Source organism: Mastigoproctus giganteus, chromosome 3, assembly GCF_048544385.1.
Source record: "Mastigoproctus giganteus isolate SK-2022 chromosome 3, ASM4854438v1, whole genome shotgun sequence".
Taxonomy (NCBI): domain Eukaryota; kingdom Metazoa; phylum Arthropoda; class Arachnida; order Uropygi; family Thelyphonidae; genus Mastigoproctus; species Mastigoproctus giganteus.
The window spans coordinates 128798991-128825604 of NC_143577.1; the positions used below are offsets into that span (position 1 = coordinate 128798991).

At 38.8% G+C, this 26614-nt stretch overlaps 1 long non-coding RNA gene across 1 annotated transcript in view; it reads right to left on the bottom strand.

Moving 5' to 3' along the window:
* Nucleotides 1-4698: 4698 nt before the first annotated feature.
* The window catches only part of LOC150088266 (uncharacterized), a 145500-nt gene continuing 123584 nt past the window's right edge, over nt 4699-26614 (bottom strand). Inside the window, exon 4 of the long non-coding RNA XR_016546785.1 lies at nt 4699-4830. This is a non-coding gene — a long non-coding RNA (uncharacterized LOC150088266). The remainder of the gene's footprint in view (nt 4831-26614) is intronic.

A 26614-nucleotide genomic window follows, 5' to 3' on the forward strand; every position in this document is an offset into this window, starting at 1 on the left:
AGAAGTTGAGCCATGAGGTTCAAGTGATGGATAACTTTCTTCGTGATCCACGTTAGATCCTTTCAGCCCTTGGCAGATTAACTTTTTGCCACGGTTACTGGTCCCACCATGGGGAGACAAGAGCAGTGCTTGGTGTGGCCAAGTAGGAGTTAGTAATAAAACTGGTGAGTATGGGCTTGGCACACCCAGGGTCCTGAGCCAGATATCATCATTCTTCTCTTTCTTGGTGATTCCTTTCTACCACTGTCTGTCTGTCTGTCTCTCAGGGTAACTCGGGAATTTTTTTTTTTTTTTTTTGGCTGGTGCAGCATAAGCCTCAGGCTTCCTTGCACCATATAGCTAATAATAATAATAAAAATAATAAAACTATGAAAAATAAAGAAAGGTTACTTTCCTTTCTTGCTCTCTACCAGTACTTTTGATACAAGAGCTGCTACCAAATAAAAGGATATTTTAAGGAGAGGAATGTAAAAGAACTGGAATTTGCTTTTTAGAAAATTGCAGTGAAAGCTCAGAGAAATCTCTGTCACAAATTTCTTGGCACATGGGGCCAATTAGTGAGGAGAACAAAGGGGTATGCTTATGCACTATGATGAGAGGCTTCAATTCTGCAAATTCCAGCATCTAGAAACTAGGCACCTACGTGGAGATCTGACTGAGGTGCTTAAGATCTCATTAGATCTTGCTTGAGCAAGAGTAATGATGTTTATACCATCCTCCTGCTTAGGCAACCATCCTTTCTCAACTTAAATTTATGTCACACATTCTTGTGACATAAATTTAAGTTGAGAAAGGATGATTGCATGATGGGTGTGCAGAAATTTGCTTCCAGCCAGCAGTCAGTTTATTTTCGGTATAAAGTTCCATCTAGAAGTGGTAAGTTCAAATAAATTTAAGGAAGAACTAGACAAATTATTAGAGGTGATGGCCAAGATGATATGGGAATTTTTTTTTTTTTTTTTTTGCTGATGCTGTTTAAGCTTGCCTCCTTGCATGATTTTCCACTACTAATAACCCTTTCTTGACATTTATAACATGGAAAATAGGGGCTTACTGGTGGAATTTTGTGTCAGTACTCTGTCTTTTAGTAGAGGACCTACATAAAGCCACTGAAGAGAATCTGGGGGTGGGGTATGTCTGCACTACTAATTTTGCACCTTTAGTCCTTGAAGAAAATCTCTTTACAGTTTCCTGCAATGCCATGAGGAGTGCTGCCTATGATCAAGTGAGAGAAAGGAGATATATTATGTTGAAAGTGAAAGAAAGCATTATGTTGCTAGTGGATTGAAATACATTGTGAAGTGAAGAATGCAGTACATTACGAGGGAAGGAAATCAATAATATTGCAATATTACAGGAAATCAGCAAAACTGCATGAAAAAGCATTAGTAATATACAATAATTTAGAGGCCCACAGAAATTTTTCAATTACGACTGATTGGAAATGTTCTACTACTGAGTGGGTGACCAAACACAAGTTGTAGTCAACATTTGGAAAGTTTAAATCCACCATAATATGACATTTTGATTTACTGGCTCATTCTTTTGTCTGTATATTTGTTCATCATACTCATCACAGTCACTTGTCCTATAACATACTCCTGCTCTCATTTCTGTTTTCCCAGTACTTGTGTAATATCAGAATGATTCAAAGTTACACTGACAACCTTAGAATAGGGTATACTGCCTTAGAATTTGTGTGCTTAGCCAACGGTCATTACTTCTCCCTTCTTTTGTTCTTTCCTTCCTTTATGTAAAAGTTGTATTTACCATTTTCAAATTCTGCATCCTCTTAGTTAAAGTGGTATCATGTTGCTGATATCCCAATAATCTTTGCATTTGATGACAACACTACTTCAAATTCATATTTATTTACTGTGATCCTAGCATTAGTTTATAAGCATGTAAATGTGTGCCTGTTTGTGTGCTTAGTGACCCTGCTACAGTCCATATTTTTCCTATGATAGCTCCTTGCTGGCCTTGTAATTCCCCCCCCCCCTCAACCTTACTTTCCAGGCTGCTCTATGCCCCAAAGAAGCACTGCAAGAATCAATTTTGCCTCCGCTTATGGTTTTCATTAATTAATAGTCTATATGTTCTACCTCACACCTAATGGTGGTAGCATAAGGAAATATTCCGAAAATTTGACCAAGTAACATTTCAGATTTCAGCTAATTCATAAAGGACTCTCTAGACGTTGCATTCTGCCAGACATTGCTGTACAAAATACAAATAACACAGCTGGTTTAATATAATTTATCTAGTTTTATGATTTTTTACTACAGGACAGATACTTTCTTTTACAAACAATTCCTTATGTCAGTGGTCTCGAACTCAAATTGCATGCGGGCCGAATGCACGATCTGAAAGCAGCTGACGGGCTGGAATTTTTTTTTAATAAAATGAGAGTGAATATAAGCACCGTATTTACAACAAATACATAATTGAAATGTATTCGCAGGCCGTGTAAAATTGCTTCGGAGGCCGGATGCGGCCTGTGGGCTGCCAGTTTGAGACCACTGCCTTATGTAATCTGTAGTTTCTTGAATTAACGATAATCAACTTATATAAGTTGTGGTGTGGTCAGGTCAGGCCACACCTTGAATACTTTGTACAGGTCTGGAGGACTTATTTTAGGAAGGATGTACTAGAACAAGTACAAAGAAGGGCAACAAGATTGGTGAGAGCAAGAAAGGGGGTGCTCTTACCTGAAAAGGCTTAACTTCTGCATATAGCAGTGCCTGGAGACTAGGCACATGTGAGGTGATCTGCTTGAGTTGTATAAGGCCTTGAATGGTTTGAGCTAGCTCAATGCTGATGGGATTCTTCCTTTTGCTCAGATTAAGAATCTGAGTGGTAATAGAGGTAATAGATTTTCGAATTATCTACCAAAGGATATTGGATACTATGGTGTAGTCACAAAGGAACTGGATGCAAAGAATAATTTTGATATCTTATATTTGTATCTTTGAAAGGCTTTTGATACTGTTGCATATGGAAGACTACTGCACAAATTGAAGCAGTGTGGCATTGCCGGCAAATTGCTGCTATAGATAAAAGGATGGTTGAGTGGGAGCAGACAGAGTAGTAATCAATGGACACTGCTCTTCGTGGACTAATGTTATTAGCGGAGTTCCCCAGGATTCAGTGTTGGGTCCATTGTTGTTTCCTGTATTCATCAATAATACTGATGATGGTATATCAGGCTTAATGTCTAAGTTTGCAGACGATACAAAGGTCGACAGGGTTGTTAATGACAGTACGCTGCTGCAACAGAATCTTGAAAAGTTGAGCAGCAGCAGATGGGTTGAGAGGTGGCAACTGAAGTTTAACATTTACAAATGAAAGTACTGCATATGGGAAGCAGTAACCCCAGAATAATTTATCAACTGTGTGGTACTACACTGACAGTGGTAGAGAGTGAAAAGGACCTGGGGGTAATTGTGCAGGCAGATATGAAGTTTTCTGAGCAGTGTAGACTGTCTGCAAGAGTAGCACATGGTGTCTTGTCAATGATATACAGGAATTTTTCTAGCAAGGGTAAGGAGGTGATTATCCCGTTGTATAAGGCAGTGGTCAGGCCACATCTTGAGTACTGTATTACAAGTTTGGAGGCCTCATTTTAAGAAGGATGTAGAGCTGTTAGAACAGGTACAGAGAAGGGCAACATTACTGAATAGAACAAAGAGTTGCTGTTACGAAGGAAGGCTTAAGTTTTGCAAATTACAGTGTCTGGAAACTTGGCACCTGCGAGGTGATCTGATTGAGGTGTATAAAGCCTTGAATGGTTTGAGCATGCTGAATGCTGATGGGATTCTTCCTCTTGCTCAGAATAATTGTCTGAGAGGGCATAAATTCAAATTGAGGAAAGACAGTTGTAGGATGGATGTGCGTAAGTTTGCCTTTAGCCAGTGGGTGGTTGATTGCTGGAATAAACTTCCATCTGAGTGAGTGGATGGGTGAAATGAGAAGGGCTGTGGTTTTTTTTTTTTTTTTTTTCCCTTCTTGGCTGATGCTATATAAGCTTGCTTTCTTGCATTGTGTGCCCCCTTGCTAATACTAATAACCAAGTGAGGCAATGACTTGACTTCCAACTCATTATTCAATTTTTTATACGGGATGTTTCAAATTAAAAGCGTCTATCTTCCATTTTAGGATAAGGATAATTGTTATCTAGACCTTTTTGCCATGTCTGGGCAAAAATTTTTGAAATCAATGGTAAAATTAGACTAAATATTACTATTTAGATTTTCCAATTTCTAAATATTTAAATTATGTCTAATGAACTTTTTTTCTCAATAAAAAAATTGTCTAAAAAACATCTTTGGTGTACTTCTGAAATGAACATGTGATTTCATTTGAAGAAAAGAACATAACAAGCAATAGTTGTATGTGATGTTTACTCTTTGCTTTTTTATATATTACTCATGATTCGTCTTTTTATATATTCTACTCTCATATAGAAAATAATAGTTTTCATTATAAACATAGACAGGGCACAATTTTCCCTTGGTTTGAGCAAAATCTTAATGCACTTTATTTCAACAACAATCAGTTTTAGTCATATTGCACTTCTTGCCAGAGTAACTGAATACAAAAACAAATGATTACAAAAAGTTTATTCTCATGTTTTGTATGCAAGCACTAAGCTGAGAGGAAATTAGAGTAATGAGAAATATAATTTACCTTAAATTCCTGTACAAGATGTTTGGTGTCTACTACTAGGTTACCATCTTTGTCTTTAATTTTTATTCTACCATAAGAATACCTTGTTTCTTGACGTCCACTAGCATATACAGTCCTTATGGTTCCATCTGGATAATGGCGCTTCTAAAAGGAAATAAGCAAATATATAAAAATTGCACAGAATACAGCAGAAAATGCATATTAATATATATATAAGAACAATAGAAACTAAATTTTTAGTGTTTTACATAACTGCTAACTGACTTTTGAAAAGCACAAAATCAATTAGGCAGGAGGAAAACAGGAGCTTCTCTTGAAAAAGCAGTAAGTTTTTTGAAGTCCAGGCTTTGGACTTGAAATTAAATTTCACTAACAACATATGCAATTTATATTAAAATACAGCCACAGGACTGTTTAACAGCACATGTCATGTGTCTAATGTGAGTGCAGTGCTCAGTGTTCCCCCATTTTTGGTGTAGCATCTGTGATGCAGCCATAGGCTTGGTTGGATTGGATATTTTACTGGCGCATCAGCTTCTATGGCTATAATGCGGCAAACTTATGATTTATGGCTTATTCAATTATGTCTTTTGTTATGATTTTTATATCAAATTATAGTAGTTTATGCATTTCAGAAACTGGAAGACTTCGGATATATTAAATTTATCTGACAATATTGTTCGTAATGAAAATGTGTCTGTTCCTTTTAAGGATTTAAAGGTAATATGACGTTCTCGTGTAAAGTTAGGGCAGTCAGAGCACTGAGGCGAGATTCGGCTCGGAGCAGATAGGAGTGGGTAATATTGGTGTGTCCTATTCTTAATCTGCTAAGTATAACTTCTTCTTGTCTGTTGGTTCTTGTACTGGTTGTAACAAGAACCAACAGAATTACAATGTAACCAGTAGAATTACAATATAAACCAGTACAACTGGTTGTACTGGTTTCCATTGTTGTAACAACGGTTTCATCTGTAATAATTTGTTACCAGCCTGTTCCTGCCATTTTTATTGCCACTGTTTTTCGCCACTATTTTGAATTGTAATATTATAGTCCAGGTATGGTATTTTTATGGTATTGTTGATTGGGCTTTCTACTTGTTTTGCTGCTTGGTCTGCCTGTTCATTGCCATCTATTCCTACATGTCCGGGAACCCAGCAGAAACTTATGTTTTTCTTTCGCTTTGCTAGTTTTGATAGCGTGTTATGTATTTTACATACGGTTGGATGGGTATTTATGGTGTTATCCTTTAAGGCTTGCAGAGCATTGAATGAATCTGTAAATATTATACTGTTGGCAATTTTGGTTAGCCATATATATGGTTCATGGCTAGTTGTATAGCCTCCAGTTCTGCCATATAAATGATGCACTCAGTTGGAAGTAGTTTGGAAATGATGGCATTTGGGAATTTGGCTGCTATTCCTACTTTAGTTTCTGTTTTGGAACCATCTGTGTATATCAGAGTAGAATTACAATGTTGGTCTCTGTAGGCTGCGTGTAATTGTTTGAAATTTTGTGTAGGGTAGGGAATCCTTGTTCCATTTATGCATATGGAGATCGCATATCGTTTGAATGGTATCTCAAGATGGATATGGAATTTTAGGAGAAATTACTATCTGATTGAGATTTAAATTACGTTGCTAGATTAGGTCTCTTAAATATATGCCTGCTGGTTTGTTAGCATTTGGAGTGCTCTATATAAGTTTTCCAAACTTGGTTTGTGTAGGATTGTCCATGTCGGGTGGTCAGGTATTGATTTTATCTTTGCAGCGTAGTATTAACAGCAAGTTTTGTCTCTGGAGTTGTAGTGGTGGTTCATGAGCCTCTGCATATAGGCTGTGGACTGGTGAGGTGCGATATGCTCCTAATGCTGTTCGTAAAGCACTATGGTGCACTGGATCGAGCCACATCAGGGCACTCGGTTTGGCTGAGTTATACACTGGGGCTCCATAGTCTAGTCAAGATCTTATGAGGGCTCTGTATAATCGCAACAGAGTAACTCTATCTGCACCCCAGGTCGTTGCGGACAAGACTCTCAAAATGTTTAGTTTCTTGAGGCAGTTTGTTCTTAGTTGTTTTATATGTTCCAAAAAAGTTAGTTTTTTTTCAAGAATAAGTCCAAGAAATTTTATGGTTGGCTTGATTGGGATTATCTGTCCATTAAGTTTTAATTCCGGATCTAAATGAAGGTTTCTTTTTCTACAGAAGTGCAGGCCTATAGTTTTTTTGTGTGGAGATCGTGAAACCATTTTCCTGAACCCAGTTGCTGACCTTGTTTATTGCACCTTTTAATTGGCGTTCTATTGTTCTCATGTTTTGGGATTGGAAAGAGATACTGAAATCGTAAAGAGCTGTATTTATGGAGGATGGTATCTGTTGGGTTAGAGTTTATTTTTATTGCAAACAAGGTAGCACTGAGGACTGATCCCTGTGGTACTCCTTCTTCTTGTAGGAAGACCTTTGAGTGTCTAGTTTGTATTCGTACTTGGGAAGTTCGATGCTGTAAAAAGTTCTGGATGAAAACAGGGAGCTGTCCTCTTAGCTTTAAGTTATATATGTCCCGGAGAATGCCATAGCGCCAGGCTGTATCATATGCCTTTTCGATATCGAAACATATCATGACTAAATGTTGTTTTCTAATGAAAGCATTTCGTATATTGTTTTCTATTTTAATCAGGAGGTCCAAGGTTGATCTACGTTTCCTGAAGCCACACTGCACTGAGTACAAAAGGTTGTGGTTTTCTAGGTACCACATGAGTCTTGCATTTATAATCTTTTCCACTAACTTTTCTAGGCACTGGTGAGTGCTACTGGGCGGTAGCTGTTTAGATTAGTAGGATCTTTGCCAGATTTTGGGAAAGCGAGGACAATTGCATGATGCCACATGTTAGGAAACTCTTGTTCCATATAAATTCTGTTGTATAAAAGAAGTATAGATTTTAATGATTCTGCACTGAGTTTCTTTATCATTATAAAATTGATGCCATCTGGACCTTCTGCACTTTGTTTTGTTTGTGACAGTACCTTATGGAGTTCCGGTATGGTTAGCATTAGCATGAGCATCAGTAGAGGCATTTGATGCAAGAAAGCAAGCTTATGCAGCATCAGCCAAAAAAAAAAAAAAAAAAAAGTAACATAAATAAATAAAAATAACCACTTCCACTTCACCCCTCTGTTCGTTCGAAATACCTGTCCAGCTGAGCCTTAAACTTATTTAGGCTATCAACTTCCACGACAAGGGATGGAAGTCTGTTCCACCCACCAACCACCCGCTGGCTAAAGGCAAATTTCCGCACATCTATCCTACATCTGTCTTTCCTCAATTTGAATTTATGCCCTCTCAGGTGATTTTTCTGAGCTAGAGGAAGAATCCCATCAGCATTGAGCATGCTCAAACCATTCAAGGCTTTGTACACCTCTATCAGATCACCCAGCTGGTGCCTAGTTTCCAGACACTGTAATTTGCAAAACTTAAGCCTTTCTTCGTAAGAGAACCCCTTTGTCCCATTCACCAATCTAGTTGCCCTTCTCTGTACTCGTTCCAGCAGCTCTACATCCTTCCTGAAATGAGGCCTCCAGGCCTGTATACAGTACTCTAGGTGTGGCCTGACCATTGCCTTATACAAGGGAATAATCACCTCCTTATCCCTGCTAGAAAAATTCCTATATATATCATTGACAATACACCATGAGCTACTCTTGCAGCCCGTCTGCACTGCTCAGAGAACTTCATATCTGCCTGCACAACCACCCCCAGGTCCCTTTCATTCTCTACCACTGTCAGTGTAGTACCACAGAGTTGATACGTTGCTCTGGGGTTGCTGTTTCCCATATGTAGTACTTTACATTTGTCAATGTTAAACTTCATTTGCCACCTCGAAGCCCATCTGCTCAACCTTTCCAAATGCCAACCTGCCAACCTTCGTATCGTCTGCAAACTTGGATATTAAGCCTGATATACCATCATCAATATCATTTATAAATACAGAAAACAATAAAGGCCCCAATACTGAACCCTGAGGGACTCCACTAATAACATTAGTCCACGATGAGCAGTGTCCATTGATTACCACTCTCTGTCTTCTCCCCCTCAACCACCCCTTTATCCATAGCAGCAACTTGCCTCCAATGCCACACTGCTCCAATTTGTGCAGCAGTCTTCCATGTGCAACAGTATCAAAAGCCTTTCTAAGATCCAAGTATATAATATCAAAGTTATTCCCTGCATCCAGTTCTTTTGTGACTGCATCATAGTATCCAATCAAATTGGTCAGGCAAGACTTCCCCTTAACAAAACCATGCTGTGTCCTAGCTATAACTGAAGTCTTGTCTAGATGATCCTGCAGTGCTTCTTTCACCAGTGCCTCCATTAATTTTCCGGGAACAGAAGTTAAACTCACAGGTCTATAATTACTTGTGTCAGCCTTTGATCCCCCTTTGTGAATTGGGGTCACATTTGCACATCTCCAGTCAATGGGTACCTCCCCTGAGCCCAAGGAAGCTCTCATAATTATGGCTAAGGGTTTGCTTACCTCCTTTGCTGCCTCCTTTAATATAACTGGATAGATCCCATCCACCCCAGGTGCCTTTCTTGTGTTTATCTTCAACAATTTCTCCTCCACTTTGCTCTCAGTTATTACAAGATTCTCTAGCTTACTGCTAGAGTTGAATACACCTCTGGCATTCCCCTCGCTGAATAACTCCTCATGTGTGAATGTCGATGCAAAATATTCATTTAGTTTGTTAGCTACCCGAGCAGGGTCATCAACAGTTGACCCATCGATCTCAAGTGGACCAATCTGATTCATCCCCTTCCTTCTAGAGTTTACATAAGTAAAGAACTCTTTGCTGTTTTTCTTCGCATCCCTTGCCAAGGATCTCTCGTAATCTGCCTTCGCCTGCCTAACCTCCTTTGTAACTTGGTTACAGATCAACTTGTATCTATCATAGGCGTCCGTGTCACGTGTTAATTTGTATGTATCCCATGCATTTTTCTTCTCTGCTATATGCCTCATTAGTTCATCTGACAACCATTTAGGCCTAAACCTTGAACAATATTTCTTAGTTGATATGTAAAGCCTAGTAGCTTCCACGATAAGTTCTTTGAATGCTTCCCATTTTGAATTTGCTGTTGGCAATATCATCAGTTGATCCCACTGTATAGAATTTAAATACTGTTTCAGTCCATTGTAGTCGCCTTTACGAAAGCAATACCCCTTCCCTTTACCCCTAATGGTAGTTACCTCTTTGAGTAACTCCCACTTCAGCACACTGTGATCACTGCCACCAAGTGGTTCATTTATCTGCAGATTCTTAATGCATGAAGAATCACTACTGATAATCAAATCAAGAGTATTACTCCCTCTAGTTGCCTCCCGAACATGCTGATGTAGAAAACAATCATCCAATAAATCCACAAAAGCCTTGCTACTGTGTGAGTGACCAGCCCCCAAATTCCAGTCAATATCTGGGAAATTAAAATCCCCCATTATAAGACTCTCTGATTTACTGGCCCACTCTATTTCTCCGAACAGTTTCTTATTATACTCATCAGAGTCATTAGGCCTATAGCACACTCCTACTCTCAATTTTGATCTCCCAATGCTTATGTCACACCAAACTGACTCGACACTGCACTGTCCAGCGATGTCGACTGGCTTCACTTCCTTGGATTTTATGTTTTTTAACTAATAGCATAACCCCTCCTCCCTTCCTATCCTGTCTATCCTTTCTGTAGACATTGTACTCCCCAAATTCCAGTTCTGCATTTCTTATATCTGTGTGACACCACGTCTCTGAAATCCCGACAATATCTGCCTTTGATGTTTTGAGCAACACCTCAAATTCATCAAATTTATTTACTAAACTCCTAGCATTGGTGTACACACAAGTATACATGCACCTGTTCTTTTTCTTAGCTACCCTAACACAACCCATGTGTTTACTTGTACACCAATGATTCCCAGCAGTCTCTGAAATATCCTGCATCTTATTTTCCAGGCTGCGGCTCATTCCAATAGAAGCAGTGCAAGAATCACTTTCACCTCTGCCAGTGGCTACTGTTAATCTATTAGTCCTTGTATCCCCCCAATCTAGCAGTTTTCCGACCCACCTAACATTGCCTCGATAGCATCAGCAAACATTCTTGCACCCTTTCTATTTAAGTGTATCCCATCCCTGTAGAAGCAGTCTCTGGTTAGTGGATGGTTATATTGTTCTACATATTTTGTGGAGAATTTTAAGTTGTATTTTTCTTGATGATTTTTATATTTCTGGAATTTCTGTGAATAGGATGTGGCGGCAGATATTTTGGCGAATGTTTCACCTGAAGCATTTTCTATTCCTTTTGGATCAGTGATGTCTTGTCCTCCAATTGATAACTGGATGTACTAAATTTTGGTATCTATTGTTCATTTTTGTTATTTTATCCCAAACTGTTTTAGTATTTGTAGTTCTATTTATGGTTGAGGCGAAATGTATCCAGGAGGCTTTGTTGCATGCCTTTCTGACATATCTTGCTCTTGCTCTCATTTTTTAAAAATGTATTAGATTGTCTGTAGTAGGACTTTTGCGAAAAATATTCCATGCTCTGTTTCTATCTCGTTTTGCTTGGGTACATTCCTCATTCCACCAAGGCTTTGGGAATAGAGGCCTAGTGACCAAGCGGGAAAAAAAAAAAAAGGGTTAGTAAGTGATTAATATAAAGAAAGGTGACTTTCCTTTCTGTATTAGTAAGTTTTAATGTGCTAAATGTTATTAATATATGCAGTAGGAGTTAAAGGAGATTGCAAAAACTCACACAAAAAATAAGCTCTTTATAATAATTGGCATGCTAGAAAATTCGCTGAAAGGTCGCTCGAATCACTACGTTTGGCACTCGGGGCCGCAGCCATAGGCCAAGCCAGTTATGTGTGTGTGTGTGTAGTGCAGTGCAGTGCAGTGCAGTGCAGTGCAGTGCAGTTTGTGTATATACTTAGCTGAGCTGAGTTCTATTAGCATTAGCATATGATGCAAGAAAGGAAGCTTATATAGCATCAGCCAAAAAAAAAAAAAAAAACACCCTTCCCATTTCCCCTATCTGTTCACTCCAAATGTTTGTCTACTTCAGCCTTAAATTTATTTAAGCTATCAACTTCCACAACAACATATGGAATTCTGTTCCTACCTGCTGGCTAAACACAAACTTCTGCACATTTATTCTACAACTGTCTTTCCTTCATTTGAATTTATGCCCCCTCAGGTTCTTAATCCGAGCAAGCAGAAGTATCCCATCAGCATTGAGCCTGCTCAAACCATTCAAGGCTTTATACACCTCAATCAGATCACCTCGCAGGTGCGTAGTCTCCAGATGCTGCAACTTGCAGAACTTAAGACTCTCTTGGTAAGAGCATCCCTTTGTTCCTCTCACCAATCTTGTTGTCCTTCATACCCGTTCTAGCAACTCTACATCCTTCTTAAAACGAAGCCTCCAGACCTGCATGCAGTACTCAAGATGTGGCCTAACCAATGCCTTATACAAGGATATAATCACCTCCTTGTCTCTGCTAGCAAAATTCCTATATATCATTGACAACACTCCATGACCTGCTCTGGCAGCCCATCTGCACTGCTCACAGAACTTCATATCTGACTGCACAATTACCCCCAGGTCTCTTTCTTTCTCCACCTCCCTAAGTGTAGTACCACACAGTTGGTACTTTTCTCTTGGGTTACTGCTACCCATATGCAGTATTTTGCATTTGTCAATGTTAAACTTTAGTAACCACTTCTCAGCCCATCTGCCTAACTTTTCTATATCCTGTTGCAGTAGCATACTGTCATTAACAACCCTGACAACCTTTGTATCATCTGCAAACTTGGACTTTAAGCCTAATATACCACTTTAAGCCTCCATTGATATCACTGATAAATACACAAAACAACAATGGGCCCAGCACCAAACCCTGGGGGGGGGCACTCCGCTAATAACATTAGTCCACATAGAGCAGGGTCCATTTATTACCACTCTCTGCCATCTCCCACTCAACCATCCCTTTATCTATTGTTTTTTTTTTTTTTTTTTTGGCTGATGCTGCATAAGCTTGCTTACTTGCATCAAATGCCTCTACTAATGCTAATGCTATTGCAGAGACTTCCCTTAATGCCATATTTTTCCAATTTGTAAAGCAGTCTTCCATATGCAACAGTATCAAAAGCTTTCTTGAAATCCAAGTATATGATATCAAAATTATTTTTTGCATCCTGTTCCTTTGTGATCACATCGTAGTATCCAATCAAATTCGCCAGACAAGACTTCCCCTTAACAAACCCATTCTGTGTCTGAACTATTATTGCTGTCTTGTCTAGGTGATTCTGCATCACTTCTTTAACCAGTGGCGTCATTATTTTCCTTGGAACAGAAGTTAAACTAACAGGTCTATAATTATCTGTGTCACCTTTTGAACCCCTTTGTGAATTGGGGATACATTTGCACATCTCCATTCCATGGGGACCTCCCCCTGAATCTAAAGATGTTCTCATAATTATGGCTAAGGGTTTGCTAACTTCTCTCGCTGCTTCCTTCAATATAAATGGATAGATTCCATCCAACCCCAGTTGCCTTTTTTTGTTTAAATTCAACAATTTCTCCTCCACTTTTCTCCCCATTATTACAAAATCATTTAGCTCCCTTTTAGAGTTTAGTAAACTTCTGTCCTCCCCTTGCTTAGAGAATTCCTCATGTAAAATACGCATTCAGTTTATCAGCTATTTGAGCAGGATCATCAATAGTCAAACCACCTATGTTAAGTGGACCAATCTGATTCATCCCCCTTCCTTCTAGAGTTTACATAAGTAAAGAAGTCTTTGTTGGTTTTCTTTGCATCCTTTGCCAAGGATTTCTCATAATCAGCCTTTGTTTGCCTAACCTACTTTGTGATTTGATTACAGACAGCTTATATCTGCCATAGGCCTTTGTCACCTGATAATTTATATGCATCCCACACATTTTTCTTCTCTGCCACGAGCCTCATTAGTTCATCTAACATCCATTTAGGTCTAAATTTTGAACAGTATTTCTTAGTTGGTATGAAAAACCTAGTAGCTTCCAAGATTAATTCCTTGAAGGCTTCCCATTTAGAATTCGCTGTTTTTAAACATCATCAGTTGGTCACACTGTATAGAATTTAAATACCGTCTCAGACCATCGTAGTCACCTTTACAAAGGCAAAAACCCTTCCCTTTTGTCCTGATGGTAGCTACCTCTTTGAGTAAATCCCACTTCAGCACACTATGATCACTGCCACCTAGTGGTTCCTTTATCTGCAGATTCTTAATGCACGAAGAATCACTACTGATAATCAAATCAAGAGTATTACTCCCTCTAGTTGCCTCCTGAACATGCTGATGTAGAAAACAATCATCCAATAAATCCACAAAAGCCTTGCCAGTGTGTGAGTGACCAACCCACAAATTCCAATCAATATCTAGGAAATTAAAATCCCCCATTATAAGACTCTCTGATTTACTGGCCCACTCCATTTCCCTGTACAGTTTCTTATTATACTCATCAGAGTCATTAGGCCTATAGCACACTCCTACTCTTAATTTTGATCTCCCAATGCTTATGTCACACCACCAAACTGACTCGACACTGCACTGTCCAGAGATGTAGACTGGCTTCACTTCCTTGGATTTTATGTGTTTCTTAACTAATAGCATAACCCCTCCCCCTTCCTCTCCTGTCTATCCTTTCTGTACACATTGTACTCCCCCAAATTCCAGTTATGCATTCCTCTGTGTGAGGAATGCATTCCAATTCTGTGTGAAGAACTGCATTCCAGTTCTGCATTCCTGCATTCATCTGTGTGACGCCACGTCTCTGATATCCCAACAATATCTGCCTTTGATGTTTTGAGCAATACCTAAAATTCATCAAATTTATTTACCAAACTCGTAGCATTGGTGTACATGCAAGTATACATGCACCTGAATAGTAAATGCGGGTGGGGGAAGAGGGAGAAGGGGCATCTCCAAGATAGAAGGAAATGAGAAGACATGTTAATTATAGGAGAAAGGTGATTATGCTGTCCTCTCCCCACTGAGGCTGGGGGCAGACCAGCATGAGTCAGAAAGTTGTCCTACCCCAGTTGCACAGAGTTAGCATTTTATTCCATGCAATTTAGAGCTCTTGAGCGAGAGTTCAGCACACACACACACACACACACACACACACACACACACACACACACACACACACACACACACACACACACACACACACACACACACACACACACAGACAGACAGACAGACAGACAGACAGACAGACAGACAGACAGAGGTCTCATGCCAGCATACCGTGTCAAGAGTGTTCTGCCCATGATATAGTCAGGGCTGAAAGTTTCCCTATCCAGGAAAGACCTGGTGTGTGCAAGGATCCCATCCTAGGGGGATACCAATGGCCAGCAGTGGCAGGAGACAGGTTACATATCACAGAAAGTTTGGCATTGACATTCCATCCAGTTCCTTTGTTTTGTTTTCTGATTAGCGTCCGGGTCTGTTGGATGGGAGCAGTTCCAACATGTGCAGTGAAGTCTGGTTCAGAGGTTTTAGTGAACGGAGATTTATTCTAATAGTAGTATTAATGAAGAAGTGTCAAGGTGAGATTGTTATGCCTAAGTCTGTAGTGGATATTCAAACGTTCTTTCACAATATTTATATTTAAATTTTAGAATGATAAAATTTTATAATGAGTCAAAGTATTGTATTTATTATAGAGGGAAGCAAATTCTGTTTGGATCTTTTTTTTTTGTTTTGACTGCCATAAATTAAGTGATTAAAAAAAAATGTTTGACCCTAAGTGGAGCTGATACATAGCAATGGGGAGGGGAGTCTACCCCAGAGCAACGTGTCAACTCTGCGGTACTACACTGACAGTGGTGGAGAATGAAAAGGACCTGGGGGTAATTGTGCAGGCAGATATTAAGTTCTCTGAGCAGTGCAGACGAGCTGCAAGAGTAGCTCATGGTGTCTTGTCAATGATATACAGGAATTTTTCTAGCAGGGATAAGGAGGTGATTATTCCCTTGTATAAGGCAATGGTAAGGCCACATCTTGAGTACTGTATACAGGTCTGGAGGCCTCATTTCAAGAAGGATGTAGAGCTGCTGGAACGGGTACAGAGAAGGGCAACAAGATTAGTAAATGGAACAAAGGGTTGCTCTTACGAAGAAAGGCTTAAGTTTTGCAAATTACAGAGTTTGGAGACTAGGCACCGGCGAGGTGATCTGATAGAGGTGTATAAGGCTTTGAATGGTTTGAGCATGCTCAATGCCAATGGGATTCTTCATCTTTCTCAGAATAATCACCTCAGAGGGCATAAATTCAAATTGAGGAAGGACGGATGTCGGATAGATGTGCGGAAATTTGCCTTTGGCCAGCGGGTGGTTGGTTGGTGGAACCGACTTCCATCACTTGTTGTTGAAGTTGATAGCCTAAACAAATTTAAAGCTCAACTGGACAGGTATTTCGAACGAACGGAGGGGTGAAATGGGAGTGGGTTTTTTTTTTTTTTTTTTTTTTTTTGGCTGATGCTGAATAAGCTTGCTTTCTTGCATCATATGCCTCTGCTAATGCTAATGCTAATGCTAAAGGTCGCGGGTTCGATTCCCGCCTCGGGCTTGGATCAAAGTACTGCAAAAACCTTGGGAGGTGCAATATGGCCACAGAAGCCGATGCGCCAACAACTACCAAATAAAAAAAAAAAAAAAACCTTTGTGTTTGGGGTTTTCTTAAAAAACGGACCAAAGAATACCTACAATTATAGACATAATATACTGATGTCTCGTAGCCTTAGATGTTTTGACACCTTATCAGCCATTGGACCTGCCCATGTGATTTATGGGCGGGTCCAATGGCAAGACTAATGGTATTCAATATATTGATGCCTCGTAGCCTTAGATGTTTTGACACCTTATTGGCTATTGGACCTGCCCGTAGATCACATGGACAGGTCCAATAGCCGATAAGGTGTCAAAACATCTAAGGCTACGAGGCATCAATATATTGATGACCTTATGGAAATAGGGTGCTTGCATAGTCTTGCCATTGGACCTGCCCATAAATCACATGGGCAGGTCCAATGGCTGATAAGGTGTCAAAATATCTAAGGCTACGAGGCATCAGTATATTGTGTCTATAATTGTAGGTATTCTCTGGTCAGCTTTTTATGAAAACCCCAAACAATAATTATTGTGTTCTTTTGCTCAGTCCATTCTCTGAGGAGAATGGACTGAACAAAACTTTTAGCATCCAAATATAAAACTGCATTAACTCAAATTTGCAGTTGGGGAAAAGATTCCCATACTCGTTATTTTCATTTGGAGCATGCCTTTCTTTGCCTTTCAAGATATTGAGTACTTAGTTTATTTTATTTTATTTCTTTTAAGAAATGCTTGTTTTCCAGTGACCATTTCTTCCACTGCATATACTTCTAAAGATGGAATTCCCCCAGATCTGGTCATTATTGGTATCAAACAAATGCTGTTAAAAAAAAAAAAAAAATGCTGTTAAAACAAAATCTAAAGGAACATGACACAAGCAGTATTGAGTCATGTTCCTTTAGATTTTGTTTTAACAAGCAAGATATGTCCTGCATCTGGCAAAACTGATATTGGTGAGTTTATTTACTGTTTATTTACTTTTTATGCATATGATGTTTTCCTATAGAGATGATGGAATGGACTCATTTGGCTATAATTTAGAGAATTTTTGTAGTTCGGGTGCAGTGTGGCAGTATAAATTTTTTTTGCTTCTTGATAGATAACCTTGTGTGTGATTTAATATTGTATTTTCTGCTGGGCACAGCAGAAAATACAATATTAAAGCAGAATGATTACCTTGGCAGTTTGGACATTTTGATGTTTGAGTGGAGCAGTCAGGATTTGTATGTTCTTTGGAAAAACCACATAGTGTACACATGGCTATTTCTCAGAAGATCTGCAAATGCATATTTTTGAAATTTAGAACAACTTATTGGGTTTGGAATGAATGGTCTGACATTACTGTTTAGGTAAAAAAAAAAAGGTAAACTGCAGCCATTATGAACTGACTGCAGGATGGAAGCCTCCTCAACAATTCATGCTGAGGGAAATGGACCACAATCTGCTACGCTGGTCCAGGCAGGTTGGCAGATCGACCATATTTAGCAGTCAGGGGCTTGAACACTGGTCTACTCAAAGAGAGTGTGCTACTGCACTCCCGCTCCTGAACACTTGGCTACAGAGGCCTTGCTGTTTAGGTAGACAGCTTTTACTGTTGTTGGAAGACTGGATGAATTAAGGTATAAGGTTCAGGGCAGTCGAAATTGTTCCACTTCATTTGGTGACAATATTTCTTGCTTCTATAACCTCTGTCATGAAGTCTGAGCAGGTCCCACTCCATGATTATGTCTTTTGAGGTGTTAAGTTTGATTTGATTTGGTAGTTGTTGGCGCATCGGCTTCTGTGGCCATATTGCACTTCCCAAGGTTTTTGCAGTACTTTGATCCAAGCCCGAGGCGGGAATCGAACCCGCGACCTTTGGGTTGCCGGGCAGGTACTTTACCCACTCGGCTAGGTGTTAAGTGTGGAATGAGGAGAGACCCTTATGGGCACTCCTTCAAGAGTAGTGACTTTTGAGTATCATTTTAGCATAATGGTGATTTATCACTTCCAGGTCTCATGTAAGTCAACTCGCCATATTGGGAAAGCGGACGGCACTTTCTATACATTTTTGCATAAGAAAATGACAGACTTTGCTCAATGGCTAATTACTCAGAGAGAAAGAGAGGGGGCACAGTTTTCAATTGCATTTTTTTTTTACTCTTGGCAGAGGATTGAGTATAGTCATCACCTGGTTTATCAGACTGGTTGAGGTATGCTGCCCTATGACTTTATTTTTAGGTTGTCCATCCTTGCTGCTTTTAACCCTGGGAGAGAAGGTGATTTCTAAAACCTCTCAGCCTTTCAGAGAACTTCATATTTAACTGGACAATTAATCACAGGGCTTTCATTTTCAACTATCCTCAGTGTAGTACCACACAGTTGATAAGTTATTTTGGGATTACTGCTACCCTTCTGCAGTACCTTGCATTGGTCATTGTTAAACTCCAACTACCATTTCTCAGCTCAATGACCTAATTTTTCTAGATCTTGTTGTAGTAGCATACAGTCATTACTGTCATTAACCACCCTGCCAAATTTTCTATCATTTGCTAAATTATACTTTAAGCCTGATATGCCTTCATCAATATTCATAAATATTAAAAACATCAAAGGGCCAGCAGCGAACCCTGGGGGACTCCAGTAATAATATTAGTCCATGATGAGCAGCGCTCATTGATAACCACTCTCTATCTTCTTCCACTTACCATCGCTTTACCAATAGCAGTAACTTTTAACTTGACACATTGCTCCAGTTTATACAGCATTATTTTATGTGCAACAGTATCAAAAGCCTTCCTGAAATCGAAGTAAGGTATCAAAATTATTTTTGCATTTAGTTACTTTGTCACTGCATCATAGTATCCAATCAGATTGGACAGACAAGACTGCCTCCCCAAGAAATCAATGTGTGACTGCAGTATAATTAAATTCCTGTCTAGATGGTCCTGCATTACTTCCTTAACCAGTGACTCCATTATTTTCTCTGGAAGAGATGTTAAGTGAACCACTCAGTAGTTACTCATGTAAACTATTCTTATTATAATTATTATTATTAGCCACTGGAAGGAAACCTGAAGTTTTTTCTGCACCAGCCAAAAAAAAAATTTCTAAATTACCCTGAGAGAGAGAGAGAGAGAGAAGTAGAAGGGAATCACTAAGAAAGAGAAGAATGGTGATGATATCCAGCTCAGGATATCACATCCTTGGCACACCCAGGATACTGCCAAGCCAATACTCACTAGATGTGAGCCCCTGGGGTTTTTGATCCCCTTTGTGAATTGAGGATACACTCTCACATCTCCAGTCAATAGGAGCGTCCATTGAATCAAAGGATGCTTTAATAATTATGGCTAAGAATTTGCTTATTTTTTAAAATTTTTTATGTAAACCACAAACACGAGAGGTATTAGAACCTATAGTACTTAGTACCGTGCTTGGGTTGGAGGTTGAGAAGATGAAAGAAGATATTTGTTGACATTGGACTTGAACTTCTGTAGACTGTAATTTTCAGGAAATACATATGAAGGAAGTTAGATGCAGAGGAAGCAATATTTGTAATGTACTTCTGCCAAGAGAGATTAGAAGTCAGGGTAATCCCCAAAAGATATATATCCTTTTGCCTAGAAATCGAATTATCACCAAAGATAAGCATAGGAGCAGAAGAATCCTGTTGCGAGATATAAGACAAGACTGAGTTTTAGAAGGATTGAAATCAACTAAGCTGTCTTTGCCTCACTGGGGAATTACCTGGAGATTGGCATTTAAGGAACTGGGAGCGGATATTCGAGAAGTTGAAGTTGATGTGGAATGCAATGTGCTATCATCGGCAAAACTATGGATAGGATTTCCAGTCAATGGAAGAAAGTCATTAATATAAAAGAGGAAAAGAGTGGGGGAAAGAACTGAACCTTGGGGGACACTGGCATTAGTGGAGAAGTTAGAAGACAGAGAGCCATTTACCATCATCCTCAGTGAGCAATCAAAGAGAAAACTAGATAACCAATTACAAAAAACAGTTCGCAAACCATAAGATGGAAGCTTGTTTAGAAGACCTTTATGCCAAACACGATCAAAAGCCTTTGAGATGTCAAGAGCAACTACTTGTGTTTCACCAAATCTTTCCATTGAATTAGTCCATAAATGGGTAACCTAAGCTAGAATATCACCAGTGGATCGACACTGACGGAATCCATATGGCGATCGTTGATCAGAAGGAAAGTTTCTAGGTAGTTTAATGGTTGGTGGTTAATTGATTTCTCCATTACTTTAGAAAAAGTAGAAGTAATTGGAATGGGACGATAATTGGATGGGGGAGATTTGTCATCCTTTTTAGGCACTGGCTGGATATGAGCAAATTTCCAAGCAGAAGGAAAAACATCTTTGTAAGAAAGTGAAAAAAGGTGGCAAAGAACAGGAGTGAGTTCAGGAGTACAGGTTTTGAGAACAAGTGGAGAAATACCACTGGGACCTGGAGCTTTCTTAGCATCAAGATTCGTCAAAATCCTTCTGATATCCTTTTGACGGACCACAGGAGGCATTGAATGGAGCGTGTTGGGGATGGCAGGAGGTGTTTTTCCAAGATCATTAATACACGAGTTGGAAGAAAAATGGGATGCTAGCAGGTCAGCTTTATCCTTGGCTGAAGTGACAACAGAACCATCTGGTTTGGACAGAGGTGGGAGCACAGATGGGCAAAAGTTGCGGCTAATAGCTTTGGCAAGAGACCAGAATGCTCGGCTACCATTAGGGCAAGAAGCAAGTTTTCTACTCTTAGCTTGTTTAAACTCTAGTGTGGCCTGATTAATAACTGCTTTACAATTGTTGCGAGCTTTGGTGTAGGCAGAAGATGAAACTGAAGAATTAGAAACAAGCCAATTACGATATGCGACGTTCTTCTCTTGAACAGCCTTAGCACAATTATTGGAAAACCAAGGTTTATATAAAGGAAGAGATTTTAAATTGGAGTGTGGGATAAAGGATTCCATTGCTACAAGAATAATTTCACTGACACGATCTGAGCAAATGTTGACATCAGAAGTTTTTAAACAGTAATCTGACCAAGGAAAAGAAATCTCGCAGGTCATCCCATTTTGCATTCTTGTAATGCCAAACAATACAAGGTTGGCAATAGTCAGGAGATAAAGGCTTCATTGGAGAAGAGACAATCACCAAGTTGTGATCTGAGGAGCCTAAAGGACCTCTCACTTTGACCGTGTACTTAGAAGGGTTGTTTGTGAAAAAAAGATCATGCATGTTCGCTGTACGGTTAGGATTGTCTGGTATTCTGGTAGGTAAATGAACAATCTGTGCAAGGTCATTAGTAATTATAAAAGCCTCAGCATCTCGACCAGCTGGGTCGGTGTGACTAGAAAACGGAAGCCAGCTGGAGTTGTCAATATTAAAATCACCAAGGAAACTTACTTCACTGTTAGGAAAGTTGGACTGGAGAAAGTCAAGTTGCAAAGAGAGGAAGTCAAAGAGTTCCAAGTTATTAGTGGAGTTTGGAGAATGGTAGAGACAACAGATGAATTTTACACAACGAGGTAGGGAGATTTTAAGCCAGAGAAGATCGAAAAGAGGAGATTCCAAATTACCAAGTCTCTGACAGGGAATATTGGAACAGACATATACACAAATACCACCTTTCAGGCAAAAGGAATCATACAGCGAATAATTTAGGCAACTGAGATGAGCAGTAGTTGAATCAACCGATAACTGAGATTCTGTCAGAAAAAGTACATGGGGTTTAGCAGACTGCTAGTGGAAATGGACATCGTTGAGATTAGAATTGAGACCACGTATATTTGTGAAATGAATTAGGAAGTGTTTAGGAGGTTTAGATCTTTTTGCAGATAAGCTTACTCTATTAGTTTGACAATTCATGGTATATTCAAATTTCCTTTGCTGCCTCCTCTTATTAAAATTGGATAGATACCATCCATCCTAGGCAACTTTTTTATGTTCAGCTTCAACAATTTCTCTTCCACTTTCCTTTCAGTTAGCACAAAATCATTAACTCCCTGTTAAGAGTTCGATAAACTTCTGGTATCCCCATCCCTAAAGAAAAATTCCTCATGTGTGAACATAGATGCAAAACATCTATTTAGTTTGTCAGCAACCTGAGCAGAGTCAATAGTTAAACCATTGATATCAAGTGGGCCAATGTGATTCAATCCCTTCACTCTACTGTTAATATAATAAACAGGGCCAATAATCCACATAAGTAATCTGCCTTAGCATGCCTCAATTCCATTGTGACTTGATTACAGACCAGTTTACATCTACCATAGGCTTCTGTATCACCTGATAATTTATATGCATCCTATTCATTTTTTTTTCTGTGCCATAAGTAGTCTCATCAGGTTATCTGATATCCATTTAAGTCTAAGCTTGGAATGGTATTATTGTTGGTACTATGAAAAGCATAGTACCAACTATGATTACTTCCCTGAAAGCTTCCCATTTGGAATTTGCTGTTGGTAACAGCATCAGTTGGTCCAACTGTGTAGAATTTAAAAGCTGTCTGAGATTACTGTAGTCACCCTTACAAAAGCAAAAGCCTTTCCCTTTACCCTTTCCCTTGGACTCAGGGGAAGTCGCCATGGACTGGAGATGTACAAATGTATCCCCAATTCACAAAGGGGGGATCTAAAGGTGACACAAGTAATTACAGACCAGTTAGTTTAACTTCTGTTCCGGGGAAAATAATAGAGTCACTGGTTAAAGATGCATTGCAGGATCATCTAGACAAGACTGCAGCAATATTTTAGACACAGCATGGGTTTTTTAAGGGAAAGTCTTGTCTGACAAATTTGATAGGATATTATGATGTGGTTACAAAGGAACTGGATGCAAAAATAATTTTGATATCATATACTTGGATTTCAGGAAAGCTTTTGACACTGTTGCGCATGGAAGACTACTGTACAAATTGGAGCAGAATGGTATTAAGGGTAAGTTGCTACAATGGATAAAAGGATGGTTGGGTGGGAGAAGACAGAGGGTGGTAATCAATGGGTGCTGCTCTTCGTGGACTAATGTTATTAGTGGAGTTCCACAGGGTTCGATGTTGGGTCCACTGTTGTTTTGTATACAGTCGGTCCTCGTATAACACGTGTTTACATTACACGAATTCGATCATACACGATTTATAAATAGGGGAACGATATCTTATATAACACGAACCGAATTCGCTTATGCACGATTCGCCTTTGTCTTTACAAGAAATGGCAGTCGAACGAGGAATCACCCCAACCGAACGCAACACGATAGGAATGAAGAAGATTCTGAAAATGTATTTATGTGTTTTATATCAGTGAAGGGGAAACACATTTCACCATAATAACGTAAAAACCAACACAATTCCAGCTATCGATATAATCGCAAATGCAATTAGATGGAGTTTACTACCAGTTTATAACAGATTCCACTAGCAGAAACGAAACTGTAAATTGTTTTTATTGTTTTATGGTAGTAACCCCCAGAAATGTGCTTTAATAAAATGTGGGGTGTTAATAGTGTATCTCGGCCTTTACGGTGTTGTTTATTCAGTTGCTATACGCGCGCAGCTTTGTTTATGTGTATCAAGCATGCCTCGTCGTTTTGTAATTGCGCTTTATTCCTTAAAAATGAGTAAAATACTTAAAAGGTGTGAAAAGGAAGCGTCCTGGTGAAGACACTGCAGATTCAGAGAGAAAAAGAAAAGCAATTCTCGATAAACAGAGGCGGACTGAGTCAAAAATTCTTACCCGGGAATATTTATAGTGGCCTCATACTATGGTTTATGGCCAAAATCACTCCGACCCACCGGTGTTTCCCCGGTAAGGCTTATGGCCAGTCCGCCTCTGTCGATAGAGAAAAAAATATGAAATTGTGAAACGCTTTGAGCGAAATGAAAGACCATGTGATATTGCACATGCTACAGACCTAAATGAGGCAACGCCGAGAATTACAAACAATGCGGAGAAAATAAAAACAACTTTCATAGCAGGAACAACTCAAAGTCTAATTAAAATCCATTAGATTGACACAGAGAATTGTAAGAGATGGAACGACTGTCATCTGTTTGGATAGAAAATCAAACAAAAAACAAGTTTGCTTACGATAGAAGCAAAAGCATTAGCAATATTTTATTACGTAATAGTCGTAATAAAATACGTAAGCATTTTATTACGACTTACGTATTATAATTTATACTTACGTATCATAAAATATGCATTTTTTTTTTATTACGACTATTTTATTTAATATAATAAATTTTTTAGTATTAAAAAATACTAAAAATACTTTATTATAATATATTATATTTTTTATTACGTATTTTAATCGTTATAAAATACGTAAGTATTTTATAACGATTAAAATTACCCGATTATTTATTGTGTTTGGTAATGTTTTGGTTCCAAATGTGTGTTCAATCTTGGGTGGTCGGCACTTAACCCCACTTTTCCCATAGGGCCTGTTGTTTATATTGCACGATTTTGCATTGCACGAGGTTTTCTAGGAACACAACTATCGTGCTATACGAGGACAGACTGTATTTATCAATGATATTGATGAAGGTATAGCAGGCTTAGTGTCGAAGTTTGAAGATGATACAAAGGTTGACAGGGTTGTTAATGACAGTAATGGCAGTGCACTACTGCAACAGGATCTAGAAAATTTGAGCAGATGGGCTGAGAAGTGGCAACTGAAGTTTAACATTGACAAATACAAAGTACTGCATATGGGTAGAAGTAAACCCAAAGAAACATACCAATTGTGTGGTACTACACTTAGGGTGGTAAAAAATGTAAAAGATCTGGGAATAATTGTGCAGTCAGATATGAAATTTTTTGAGCAGTGCAGACAGGTTGCTAGAGCAGGTCATGGGGTTGTAAAAATGTCTTCATTTTTACTTTTCATTTGCCTTTGAGGGCTGTCACGTCACCAAGTCACCCTATACTTTTTGCCACTAGGGTGATATTCACTCCGTGTAGAAGGCTGTCTCTTTTTTTTTAGCGTACACTCGTTGATGCCGCGCTAGGGAAAACAGCAATTGAAACACTATTCCATCTTTATGAGTCCGGCTGATTCACAGCAAGAGATCGTTACTCAATCGGATTGGACGAACATTGTGGATGTAATATTTATAAAACGGTGAGAAAGTATATGACTTTCGTCAGAGAAAAGAGAGTAATATCAATTAAGGAACATACTTCAGGGTGAAATCTGAACCTTGTAACTACGTGGTGATTGTTGTCTGGAAATGTAGGAACGAATGAACTTTAGAGCTAGTGACTACCGCTGGACAGTCTGGAAATTCCACCCCATGCAGATGTGAAATTCCTCTTTCTCATAAATTCCATTTTTTACTGTGTCAGGTCTCCAAAAAAATAACAGTTGCTGGGATTTTCATTTCCCCACGAAATTAGCCTTTTGACCAATACAAGCATTGGAAACTCTAAAAGGGGGGACATATACAGGATGTATCGTAAATAGTGGTCCAGAGTAAAGGAGTCGGTACACTGTGTTCTTAGGTATCACGTACAGGAATTTCAGTTACTTTTAGTCAAGATTCTCGGAAAAAAATAAATTTCATTTTTTTTTTAAATTTCTGTGTCTTGCATCACTAATTTGCCTATACTTTCAACAAATATCAATATTTTTTAATTCTGTTTTTTTATTATTACTCCTGAATAGGTGCACTATCGTAAACAAATACATTCGACTAATTTAAAGTCAAAGGTTTTTAAAGAAATTCATTTTTTTCCTATTTTGATACTCATCTCCAAAAAGTCATGTGACTTTAGGTGCATATTGTCTAAAAAAAATGTACTACACTGTCAGTGCCCATTAATTTAAAAAAATCATTATTAAATCAAGATTCTAAAATGGTACAACAATAATTGCTAACAGTTCAGAAAAAAAAGTTATTGGCATTTAAAACAAAAATCAGCTTAATTGCCTAAGATATTTTGGATTCAAAGCTTTTTTATTTTAAGTTCTTTGATTGGGTTTTTTGAAATAAAACATTCTTTTCAAATTAACTATTTATTTCAACTAAACGAAATGCTCAAAATGGCTACCATTAGCGGTGATGCATGCTCTGCATCGCCGAATAAAAGATCGTTTGAATCTGCGAGCAAATCCGTTTGCATTAATTTCTTCAGCCGCTGTTTGAATCCTTTGACGCAATTGTTCGACAGAAGTGATTTCCTCTTTGTAGACCTTTTCTTTCAGACACCCCCAGTAGAAAAAATCTAGG